Consider the following 13,168-nt stretch of genomic DNA (forward strand, 5'->3'; position numbering starts at 1 on the left):
GTATATTCACTGCTGAAGAATCCCAGAGTGCTAGCAACCAATCTATATTGCAGGGTTAGTCAGCAGTTCAGAGTCATTTGTTTTGCAGTCAATTCAATCACAAATGCTACCACGGACTAAGAAGGCTGAAGGAAATTGCATCTACCTTCATGAAGTAATTTTCTGAAAAACAAACATCTCAGCATAATCCACTTAATTCATAATTAAACTTTCCATACACCAGTCCTTCTATTTTCGGTGCTGTTTTTATAGGCAACAAAATTATTCATTCTTTAATAAACTACCTACTTGAAAATTTGTTTGTTTGCAGGATATCTAAAATCAGCAGCAACTTATTATGTGCATCTTCATGAATTGGTGGAGGAACACCCTGAACTCCTTTACCGGCTATATTTAGAACTGCTAGTATGCATGAAAATCTGACCTTCAGGAGTATGTTAGCTCCTTTTAGCTGAGGGCTTTCAAGTAGTAGGAAATTCAGTTGTAAAGTAAGAAGCTTGAATTACTTATGTGTAGATGCCCTCCAGTGAGCATGTGTAGAGCCCTCCAGTGAGCTCTCCTTATATTCTAGCCTATGCTCTAGTTAATGTAATTAAGAATCTTGGAGAAATTATCCCACTCTAGATTATACATTATTACTATTATTATTATTATTATTATTATTATTATTATTCATGGCCAGCTGAATTGTTTTCCAGGATTCACTGATAGCAATGACAGATTTGGCACCCAAGACACATGAAGATACCTATAGGTAGACACAAATGTAGATGCTTTAATCTAGAGTTTAATCTATCCTTGCAATTTAAAATGATTTCAAGTAGACTGCGAATTAAAAATAGAATAGTGCTTCCTGATTAACTCCACGTGGCAATTCTTTTATTTTGTGATAAGGACTTTAATATAACATTAGTTTGATTCCTGTATAAAGGAAAAAAAGCCTCTTCAAAAGGCTCATCATACTTTTATTGAGCTGTCAAGCAAGCAGAAACCTGCAGGAACATTTATCCTAGCTCTTTTGTCTGGAAGCAGGAGACAAAGCGTAAGACAGGAAGTGCTACAAAGAGAATGAAAAATGTAGATCATTTCAAACTGCTCTAGAGTGAGATTTTGCCACTGAGGATTCCATAATAGGCTGGCACACAACCTGGTTATAATTTCTTATTTCAGACATCAAAAAATATTTACACTTGTACTCATGCCAGGTTCCCTGCATTAGAACTGGACAGACATAGTCATTTTTGGGGTGCAATTCATCTGAAATATGGAAAAGAATTGCTGTTTGAATTGTCTATTCCTCTACACTGAGTATGGGGGCCATTTGAACCAAGCTAATAATTCATATGTAGATAATTGTGTCTGATCAGAGGTGCCCCTGCCTCAGTACTGAATGCCAAGGAAAAATGGAGGGTCTGTGCTAAAGCAAGGAAAAGACATGCAAGACTGACTGATTCAGTAACTTTCAATTGAATTAAAAAGCAGACACACATATTCCAGCTGTTACAAAAAACAACTACCCTCCCCCCAAAAAACATCCACAACCACTCTCCCTCCCCACCTCAAATAAAAAATTAACACCAAAAAATAGAGACCACACAGATGCACAGAAACGTCAACAATAACAACAACAGACCAGAAAACTCTTCCAGGACAATGTTTTCTGTGCAAGCCCACCCTCCATCAGATTTTATCCTAATAAAGGCAAGACATTAAAATCCTGCGTGCAAAGGTGCTCCCCACAGATTTTCAAAGGCAGAAAGACTGCACACTGATCCTATTGCAGGACAAACTCTAGTACTGCTACTTCCAGTATTTTTCTTCCAGTTCTTCTGAACCTTCTATCTAGCCTAATACATGTGTTTGACAGGTTCCCTACATCACAGAGTGAAAACAAAGTGAAAAGATCACAAACGGGCTAGCAGTTACCTCCATCACCTATAATATCTCTGCATGTTTAGAAAAGAAAATGCCTGAGAGAACAAAACGTCAGACCTTTAATGCTTTTTTGTCTTGTAGCCCATGTTACAGAGAAATTGTTTTATTGCATTCCCTTTTTAAATAACAATTTGTCTCAGGATCTCCATTTTCTGAGTCACATTAATTGTGGTACCCTTTCATCCCTGCAGAGAGTACTCTGCATTCAGAGACAGTGGACAAGACACATTATAATAGAGTAGATCTTACTTTGCCACTAAATATTCCTCTTTCAAGTGAAAAGCTGACATTACACACTACATGCAATTATTTTTAACAAATAATGTGCTTTTCCACTGTCAATATTATCCACAGATGGCCATCACAGGACTGCCAAGGCAGTCACTAAGTGAACTATGAAGGTTGCTGGTATCCCATAGGCTGCTAACAACCAGAATATTCAAAAGTGGTGTGCACAGCTCTCTTAAGATTCAAAATACCTCTTCTGTGTGGTAACACAGAAGTACTCATACACAAACCAGAGAATAAGAGATACTTCCAGGCAAGTACCAAGAAGGTTCTGTGAGGCACTCAGTCAGGAGGGTAAAGAGGTGGATGCTAGACCAATTCTTATGTGCCATGGCCAAGAAAGGAAGTTGTAGGTAACAAAATAAAGTTTTCAAGTCAGATTGATCAACTGGATGTCAAGATTCAATGCCAACTCCAGAAGCTGCATGATTTCACAGAGCATGTTCATGTACCTCTCTGTAGAGCAAGGCAGAGTGATTGATATGTGCAAGCTTTAATCATGTCAACACCATGCTCTGCAAGTGTTAATCTGTCCTGATGGTCCTACCAGGATAGTCACAGTGGCATGCATGTTACTTACATGCCCTCAACATATGGGTCACTAAGACAGTATCCAGGTCATTGCTGATCCTTTCGTTTTTTTAACCAACTAAGAGCACAGAAGTCCAATACACTCAGTAAATCCTCTCAAGCCACTCTGAAAATCCCAAGGATAAAAAGACCTTCAGCTTTGTTTTGCTCATTCTGTTGTTTTCAACTTTTAGATTCCTTTGGGGTTTCCATTTCTTTCCTTCCCTTTTGCAATCTTTGCCATAAACCAAGAACCATACTCAAATGTTAGAAGCTAGAAGCAGCTTTTTAATGACCTATTGAGAATGAAATGAATAATTTAAGATTTACAATAGCTTTAAATTGGTTTTTCTTGTTGTAGGGTGTAAACTTCATTACAGAGGGGGGATTTATTCTCTTTTTGTTTGCTTGCAATGAAATGGTACAAAATCCTGTCTCATATTTTCTTTGTGTTAATTGGGGATTTAACTGTTGCTTCCTTTGCTTACAGTGATGTACATCAAAGCCCTTAAAATCCATTTTAATTGTGCTGAGTGGATTTGGTCAATTACACTAGTAATCTTTCTATTAATAAGCATGTGAAAGGAAGACTGTTCTGTATGTAAATTAATAGAGCTAATCAGTTGTCCTCCCTTTGTAATACACATTACAGCATTTGGCAGTACTTCAATAGGAAGTAAAAGTTTTGTGGCGTATGCCCAGGAACATGTTTTTGCAGCTTATATTCAGAGAATAAACTGAGGTTATTTCCACATCCTGTTAAAATGTCCAGAATTTATCTGGTCACCAACTAAATATCAGAATATGAGGGCTTTGGCTTGGAAGAATCCTCAGAGTGGGAACTGTAATGAGTATACTGTTCGGAAGTGGATCAAGACAGTTCTTTTTTGTTACATAGCACTTACCAGCCCTACTTATGATAAGACCTTATAGCTTGGTGGTGACAGACAAATGAGAAGAAAATTTCTGCCCATGTCTAAGAAAAGACAAAAAGGAAAAAAAAATCGAAAAAAGACAACATAAGAAAACAGAGTTTATCTTGCTCAGTGTAAGTGGGTCTCATCACATGAGTTTACTACTACTACTACTCAGCCAAGTATTTTGTTTTTACCACACAAAGGGCAATTTTAGAAGAGACATGCTGTAGTTTATTAAATTACAAGGAAGTAGTGTTTCTGGGATACCTTTGAACATGACTGGACACAGGTGATCACCAAAGCCACTCTATCCCTCCCCTCCTCAGCTGGGCAAGGGAGAGAAAATACAACAAAAGACTCATGGTCAACATAAGGACAGGGAGAGGTCACTCACCAGTTATCATCCCTGTCAAAACAGACTCAGCTTGGGGAAAACAGTTTAATTAAATACCAATTAGAACAGGATAGTGAAAAATAAAACAAAACCTGAGAATGTGTTCTCCCCACCCCTCTCTTCTTCCTGCACTCAGCTTCACTCATGATTTTCTCTACCTCTTCCCCACCAGCAGCACAGGGGGATGAAAATGAGAATTACTACCAGTTCATCAGATGTTATTACTGCTACTCCTTCTTCCTCAGGAGAGGACTCCTCACACTCCTTCCCTGCTCCAGTGTGAAGTTCTCTCCCATGGGAGACAGGAATTCCCCTGAGTCCTTCTAAAAGGCTCTAATTCTCCACAAGCTGCTCCAGCACAGACCTACACAGGCTGCAGGGGAGTCTCTCCTCAGGCACTGAAGCATTTCGTCCCCTCTTTCTTCACTGACCTTGGTGTCAGCAGAGCCGTATCTCATGCTTTTCTTTGTCCACAGACATTTTGTGCAATTTTTTTGCCCCTTCTTAAATACATTATCCCAGAGGTGCTACCACCATCACCAACGGGCTTTGCCTTGGATGGTGGACAACTCTTGGAGCCAGCTGACTTTGGCTCTGTTGGACATGGGGGAAGGTTCCAGCAGTGTCTCACAGCAGCCACCCCTGAAGCCTCCTTTCTACCAAAACCTTGATGCACAAATCAAATACATTGTCACAAAGAAGTAATTTGTTAAAAGTTTCTGGGATGCTCCCATAAATTAGAAAAATGGCATGGGACAAAACACTGTTAGTTCATGAAGTGAGCAGGTCAGTGGTGCAAGAAAGCAAGACAGGTAGACTGAGGACTGGAGTTACTATTCAGGTACTTAATGAAATATGATAGGTAGTAAGAGAAAAACTTTCAGCATTTAAAGATATCTGCCAATGAATTCAATGAGGATATAATACAGATGAAGTGCTTTCAGAAATCCTCCTTTTAATCTCTTCATCTAAGTGATGGTTTCCCAGAATCTGGAGGTGCAACAGGGGCATCACTGGTTCTGGGCCCTCCTTTCCCCACACAACTCAAGCTCCCTGACTATAACATCCCAGGATGGGATTTCATTGTCTAAACATAAGCATTTATAGGCAATTGTGGGGTTCTGAGATTTTCAAGATACCAACATGGCAATTAATGAAAGACTTATGAGGCACTTGCACTGCTCTGTAGAAGCAGCTGCAGGCTGGGCAGGACATCAAATTAACCACCTATTCTTACACAATGAAATTCCCCCCTTCTTGCAGTCATACAGACTGTGTGCCAGTAATGTCCACTTAGCTCCATTAACTGCAGAGCAAAGCACAGGATTGAGTTGACATGGAAACAACTTTTTTGGTTCTGGACAAAGTCTAATGAATTTCACCTACAGCAGCTTCATGAACAGACATGTGCGTTCAGGACATGTTGGACTTAATGTGTACAGAATGTGCTGTTGCTCTGTCTGGGCATCCTATCTATCTCATAGATCACATTACAGGTACTCAACTGCAATTCTATCAGAAGAGCTGCACGTGAGAATCCAAGCCACAGGTAAAAAAAATTCTTCAGACTCTGCTCAGGTAAATTCTACAGACAGAAAATTAAGACACAGCTACTTGAAAACTTGGTTGTGGGACAACTTAGAGCATGATACTTGTTGCTGCAGTACTATGAGCTTAACAGGAGTTTAACTTTCTGAAACAGAAGAATATCAGGACTCATATAATTAAAAACTAAAGTGACAGAGATGCAAGGGACGTCAGCTGTAGTTTAATTTATGAGTTAAATGCCATGTTGGATTTTTGGACACTCTCCAGTATTGAACCTGCTTCCTGCTCATGTTAACCATTTCCACATGAAAAAAATTATCGGACTGTAAAGACTGTGTCTCCATCATTTGTTGGGGTTCCTCCCCCCACCATGTGGTCCTGGGAAGGGGGCCCTGGGTCAGAGGCACGGGGTTTCCCTACTCCCTGATGAGTCCCATTCCGCATTGGTTGTTTTGTGTTCCCCGGCCCGGGAAGGACCCTGCTGGTCCCGTGATTGCTACAGTTCTTGGGCTGCACCCCAGCCATGCGGCTGGAAAACAAAGTTCTCTGAAAAACATCTATCAAGAATAGGTCCATATTTCTTTTCCACGGGCCTCGTTGTCTATACAAGCTGCAGTAATTCCCCGCGGCAACAACCATTTTCAGGGTAACTCAAAGCATTGGCACACTGTTGAGAGTTTATATTTTATCTTCTATTGACCTGCAACCAATGTGAAAGAATGTAATTTTCATTCAGTCAGAAAATGTTAAGCAAACAGTGAATTGGGAAAGACAGGTTCTGCTCTCTTTATAAGCTCACAGACTGCCTTCTCCCATACAAACAGGCCTGCAGTTCCTACATTTCAATTCTAAGCAGTCGTCATTTCTACTCAGATTCACTAAGGTGCTAAGCATGCACAACGTCTGCTAAAGTCCACTGAGACACAGTGCTCAGCCAATCTTCTTCAGTTGTGGGCTTCCTGAAATATCTTGTAATTCTATAACTCCAATTTTAGAGGCAGCTAAACTTCATCAGAGTTAATCAAATCAGCAATTTGCACAATAATCTGCAAAACCTATTAGGTATTATTAGGTAAGGCTAATTCTTTACTAAGTCAAGAAAAATTGCTGCCCATCCTATTATTTTCTAAACAATTTTATTAAAAGATTTGCTGATCATGACCAGTGCTTGACAGATAACGCTCTACTTTCCTGTCTTCTTAATAAGGTATAACTTTCAATAAACCATAGCAATGTTATATATAAGCTTATGCTGTGAAACAAAGAAACTGCAGCTGGAGTAGTTTTGCTGTAGGAGACCTAATTGTAATTAGAATTTTCTCAGAATATAAAAGTTAAAAAACACAGCAAACTAAAACTCAAAAAAGCAGCAGATTCCTGAAGCAGAGAAATAAAATGAAAATAAGTTATTTGCAGAGCACAGTTCCTTGGGACCTTCATTTATTTGATGATAGGAGGAACAGCAGCCTCCTGAAAAAAGCAGTCGGTAACAGCAACATATTCAGGGATTCTGAGCACTGACAGCAAGCAGCAACTGAGTTAACACATAATTATAAAGATAATATTATCTAACTCAGTCAAGCCTGATAAGCAGTTGGGATTCTGTTCAGGCCATCAAGATGAATTTTAGGATCCTCTTCACTCAATTTCCCTTTCCTGTTACTGTGGTTGATTTTTACTGAAGTTAAACTACTGTAAAACTAGGCTTATGCAGAGCAACTAAGGCCTCAGTATCATTGCTCCTCCCTGCAGTAATTGTTTCCATAATTGTTCTTGTCATTGTAGTAGATGATCTTCAAAGAAGAAGCCAAAAGAAAAAAAAAGGTTGTGTCCTTTCCTGCTACTTTATAAGGCATGATGATAGCTTCATAAAATTTTATTGTGTTACTATACCAAGACTATAATACTATTCTCATACTTTATTATCATGCCAAGAGCTGGAAGTAGAACTCAAATTCAACATTGAAATAAGATGTAACTTGCTACCACTGAAGGCAGGGAAACCTAGGAATGATTTGCTATGAAGGCTAAATAAACAGAAGGAAAATAGAGATCCTTCAGTGTTGTTCTCTTTTGCAGTTAGCAGTTCCTCACTCCAGTTTCACCACAGCTCTGTGCACAATAATCCTTTTTTCAGGAGCACTCCTACAGGAGCTATCTCAGTCATCTGCATGATGTTACCAGTTAATCTATTCATACAGCTCACCCAAATCAGAAAAAATTCTCCATTACCTCCATATAGTTGAGAGGTTGTAGACAGATTTTGCTTTTGTCTGCCTCATGAGGTACGTTTGGTCAGCTGAAATGGGACATCTTTAACCTAATTGATTTGGTGTCCTTGAGGTCTTTTGGCACTATCATCAGCTAGTGCCCCCTGTTTTGTAAATGTGATTTTTATTTGCCCAACAAAAATGTTTGGTTTAACGGAAGCTGGATAAAAGTAATAGTTTGTGACAAATGATGGTGTAGATGGACCCTTAAAGACTTAAATGTTGTGAAAGTGTCCTAATGTTCCACTTGTGTATTGGGTTTATGTGGCCAGGTTTTGGCAGAGGAGAGACTGACAGGGTGGCTTCTGTAAGAAGGAGAGAAACAACTCTGCAGACACTCAAGTCAGTGAAGGAGAGGAAGGAAGTACTCCATGTGCCAGAACAGAGATTCCCTGCAACCATTAGGGAAGAACATTCTCTTCCTGCAGCACAGAACATCCACACTGCAGCCTATGGGCAACCACATGCCCTGGCAGGTGGATGTGTTTGAAGGTGCGGTCTGTGCAGAGCCCATGCAGGAGGCTCCCAGCAGGGGCTGCAGCCCACAGAGGGGAGCCCATCCCAGAGCAGGTTTTCTGGCAAGACCTGTGGCCCTGTGGGTATCCATACTGGAGCAGTCTGTTTCTGAAGATCTGCAGCCTATATGAATGGACCACACTGGAACAGGTCATGAGGAGCTCTCTCCCTTGGGAAAGAGCCTACACTGGAGCAGGGGAACAGTGTGAAAAGGAAGGAGAGGTCAAAGCAAAGTGTTATGAACTGACCATAAACCCCATTCGCCATTCCTATTCCCATTCCCTATTTCCCTGTGCCTCCTCAGGGAATAGAAAGATGAAACGGAAGAGTTGGAAATGAAGGAATCAATTTGAGCCTAGAAAGAAGGGAGAAGTGTCTGCAAAGCGACTTTAGTTTCATCTCTGTTTCTCACCATCCTACTCTATTTTTAATTGGCAATAAATTAACTTAATCTTTTCCAAGATGAGTCTGTTTTGCCTGTGCTGGTAACTGGTAAATAATCTCCCTGTCCTTATCTTGAACCTTTCACAGAAGCTTTCACATCTTATTTTTGTCCCCTTATCTTGAGAATGGGGAATAAGAGAGCTGCTTAGTGGGGCTCTGGCAGCCAGACTAGGTCAACTCACGACACCTTGTCCAGTACTTTGGCATTTTAGCTCCTGAGATTTGTCTTTTTTTTTTTTTTTTTACAATAAGATGTCGAACTTTCATAGATTTATAGGATGAATGGCTTTATCTTTTTTGCAAACTCATATTACCTAATGTAAATTAACCATCTTTTATGAAATGTACTCCATGCAAATCATAGAATCACAGAATGGTTTGGGCTAGAAGGGACATGAAAGATCATTTAGCTCCAACATCACCACCACGGGCTGGATACTACCTGGTAGACCAAGTTGCTCAGGATCCCAACAAACCTGGCCTTGAACATTTCCAAGGATGGGGCAGCCACAGCTTCTCTGGGCAACCTGTGCCAGTGCTTTACTACCATCTGAGTAAAAATTTCTTCCTGATACCTAATCTAAATATCTTATCTTCTAGTTTAAAACTTTACTAGGGAAAAACCTTGAAAAGCTCACAACAAATGGTAAAACCTGGACTCTCTGTTCTACAACATCTGATGGAAAGATATTACCCTGTTTCCACATGGTACAGCATCTCTTAACTCACTGCTTCCAGTTTCAGAGCTGAAACTCATGTTACAGCTTTGTCCTCAGACGCTTTGCTCCCAAGAACTCTATGTAGCTAGGATGAGTAAAACTAGATTATTTGGAAAACAGAAAATAATACCATTGGAAGGTAAACCCCCCTAAATAAACAGTTGCAGCGTCACCTTTAAATATCTAAAGGGAGTGCAACCAGCACAATACAAGCATGGTAGGTTCTTGCTTTGCATGTCTAAAGGGAGTGCAATCGGCACAATACAAGCATGGTAGGTTCTTGCTTTGCAGTTACCCAATAGCATTCAGTTGAAAACAAAACAAGTCTGAAAGTTTATCAGTGATGATTACCCAATAGCATTCAGTTCCAAAACAAAACAAGTCTGAAAGTTTATCAGTGATGTAGCCCTGTGCAAAATATTCTGCCCTGTGTGGGAGTCACACTCCTGCTTCACCTCTCGCAAAGATACAGGTCCCTGATGTACTCTACTGTCCCCGTTCCACCTGTCGATATTATTCTGAAAGCTAAGCAGATGCAAAAGGAATCAGTTCTTAAAGTCTATATCATACCTTCTTTTGAACAATAAACAGCATTTTTGATGTGGGCAAAAAGAGCAAGAACAAAACAAACCTTTCATCTTCTTCCATAAAAGCCACATTATAATTTTTTTTCATGTCCCTTTTCTTTTTTCCCCTGTGCAGTCCCTGGAGCATCAGCACAGTGTTTTTTTCATAAGCAGATCTCAGACTTGAAAATGTCACTGTTAACAATGAATTATCCCAGATGTACAGAAAGCACTGTGGTCATCAATAGTTCTTTCTGCAAGCCCTCAAGGCTCTGAACTACGGATAAAAAGGAAAGCAGGGGGAGAAAAAGATTACGCAGTAAATAAATCTGACTAGTAATATGAATTTAATTGTTGGCTGGCACAATTAACTGAATGAAACAATGCCTCAGGCCTGGAACAGTCTGCCATATAGTCCACTCTCACCCTACTGCTTTTCTATGTCTGTAGTTAACAGTTACAAAACCCACTGAATCATAGGTGACAGTATCTAATAGATTTGTCAGCTTGACCAGTTTTTCTTCCAAGGTAAATGCAGAAAATTCAGTTCACTTTAGAATGACAAAAAACCTCACAGTTCTGAAGTTTCTAGCATTTCCAGTTAAATATTAACAAGCATTGTAACCAGCTTGAGCAACAGGATAAATGAGAAAATATTAATATGAATGTCTGTGCTTTAGATATATTATTGAAGATTCAGCTCAAGTTGCTTGTGGAGTTCAAGAATATTTTTAAATGTAGAGACTACATTTCACAACTCTCTTCCCTTAAACCCTTTACTTTTTTAAATGCAGATCATCAAAATATTTTAAATAGTCAAAATAGCAGCTTTGAAGTAATTCGAACCATTTTACTCAATATAGTGTCTTGTTCCTCAACACATTAGGGAATTTCAATAATTCTGTTGATAAATAATGCCCTACAGTGTCTCAACAGTGGGTGTGAAAGTGCTCGGTAAAGGAATAAATATTACTATTTCCTTTTAACAGATAGAGAAACTGAGGCAAAGTGCATTGCCAGGGAGAGTGTCTTGTTCAATAAGCACATCCAGGAAAAGGAAACAAAACCCTGAATTTCAGTCCAGAAAAGGACCATAGATATCAAAAAGATGACTGGCTGAGGAAGATCTTTTAAAAGAAAACATTAAACTCAGAAACAAAAATTCTTGCTTTGCAGTGGAAAAAGAATACAATGTACTTGAAAAGCAGAAAAGTTTTCTGGCTGGGAAGCTGCCCAGAGTAAAAGGACATGAGGGTGCTGGTCGACAGTGGCTGACCCTGAGCCAGTGTGTGCCCAGGTGGCCAAGAAGGCCAATGGCACCCTGGCCTGCATCAGCAATAGTGCGGCCAACAGTATCAGGGCAGTGATTGTCCCCCTGTACTCAGCACTGGTGAGGCCACACCTCAAGTCCTGTGTCACTCACTACAACAAAGACACTGAGGGGCTGGAGCATGTCCAGAGAAAGGTAATGGAGCTGGAGAAGGGTCTGGAGCACAAGTCCTATGAGGATGAGCTGAGGGAGCTGAGGGTGTTTATCCTGGAGAAAAGGAGGCTAAGGGGGGAATTTAGCACTCTTCCACAACTGCCTGAAAGGAGATTGTATCCAGCGAAGGGTCAGTCTCTTCTCCCAGATAACAAGTGATAAGACAAGGGGAAATGGCCTCAAGTTGCACTGGGGGACATTTATATTGGATGTTAGGAAAAATTTCTTCATGGAATAAGTTGTAAAGCATTGAAACAGACTGCCAGGGAAGTGGTGGGGTCACCATCTCTGAAAGTGTACAAAAAATGTGTGGCTGTGGCACTTGAGATATGGTTTAATTGGTGAACATAGCGGTGCTATGGCCATTAGACTTGATAATCTTAAAGGCATTTTCAGACCTTAATGATTCTGTGATTCTGTGCAGTATGAGGCCCATTTACCTGCATGGTGACTCTTTACCCACAGCAAATAGGAAATCAAAACAAAGTGGACTTCATGCATAAATAACAATAGAATGGCAGCAGAATTTTAGGAATAAATATGCAAAGAAAAAAATACAGAAAGATACACAAAATCAAGTAAAATCTCTCTGTAAGTACATTTTCAGTAAGAGAATAAACCAAGAAACAGTTGATTCAATGACTACAGTACAGTGAAGCCATCACTACAAAGGAGAAGGATCTGATGCATTAGTCTTCTGTTAAAAAGTAAATGTGATCAGACATTTAACAAAAGCAGAAAGGATGAATAAATTTAGCAATTCTTAGAAACACAGGTGCTTTCAAATGTGCTGGAGCCAATGATCTCACCTCTTTAGTGTTCAGAGAACTGCTCTGAGATCTCACAGAAAATGAGCAAATTTCTGGAAGACTGAAATAAAAGAAAAGAAAAATGAAGTGACAACTTTTAAAGTGGGAGAAAAGGAAGAATAGGGAATCTTTAAGTCCCAGGAAAGTACCATCATAAATAAACCCTTTGTAAATACTTAGATGAGAACAGGGAGGCAAATTTTTCTTTTACTAACAGGGTATTTCCCTTTACAGAGAGGGAAAAAGCAACAGATAACCTGTATCTTCATTCTAGCCTGGCTCTCTTGCTATTTGATGAACTGTCCTCAAAAGGAAGCTTAGGAAAGGTCTGTAAATTTGGTATAAAGTTGTCAGGAAAGCCACATTCAAAGAGTAGCTATCAAGGGTATGCCTTTAAAGCGGAATGATGCAGAAGGTGGAGTTCCTGAGGAGTTTCTCTTTAGCCTAATACACTTATGTATCTGCTCAAACGAATACAGACTGTGTTTATTAAATACACAGATGACACTAAGCTGCAAACACATCAGAAAACAGGACTGAAATTCCAAAGGGAGAAAATGTTTGAAGAAAAATAAATCCCGGTTGCAATTTAATGAGAACAATTAGAGGACATAAGTATAACCAACCAAATAAAAACAGATTGGAGAAAAGATGGCTTTGGTAACCAATAACCCAGAAAAAGATATGGGATTCTGCTGGATCAACACTG

This window comes from Corvus brachyrhynchos, unplaced genomic scaffold (genome assembly GCF_000691975.1).
Source record: "Corvus brachyrhynchos isolate BGI_N302 unplaced genomic scaffold, ASM69197v1 scaffold44, whole genome shotgun sequence".
Taxonomy (NCBI): domain Eukaryota; kingdom Metazoa; phylum Chordata; class Aves; order Passeriformes; family Corvidae; genus Corvus; species Corvus brachyrhynchos.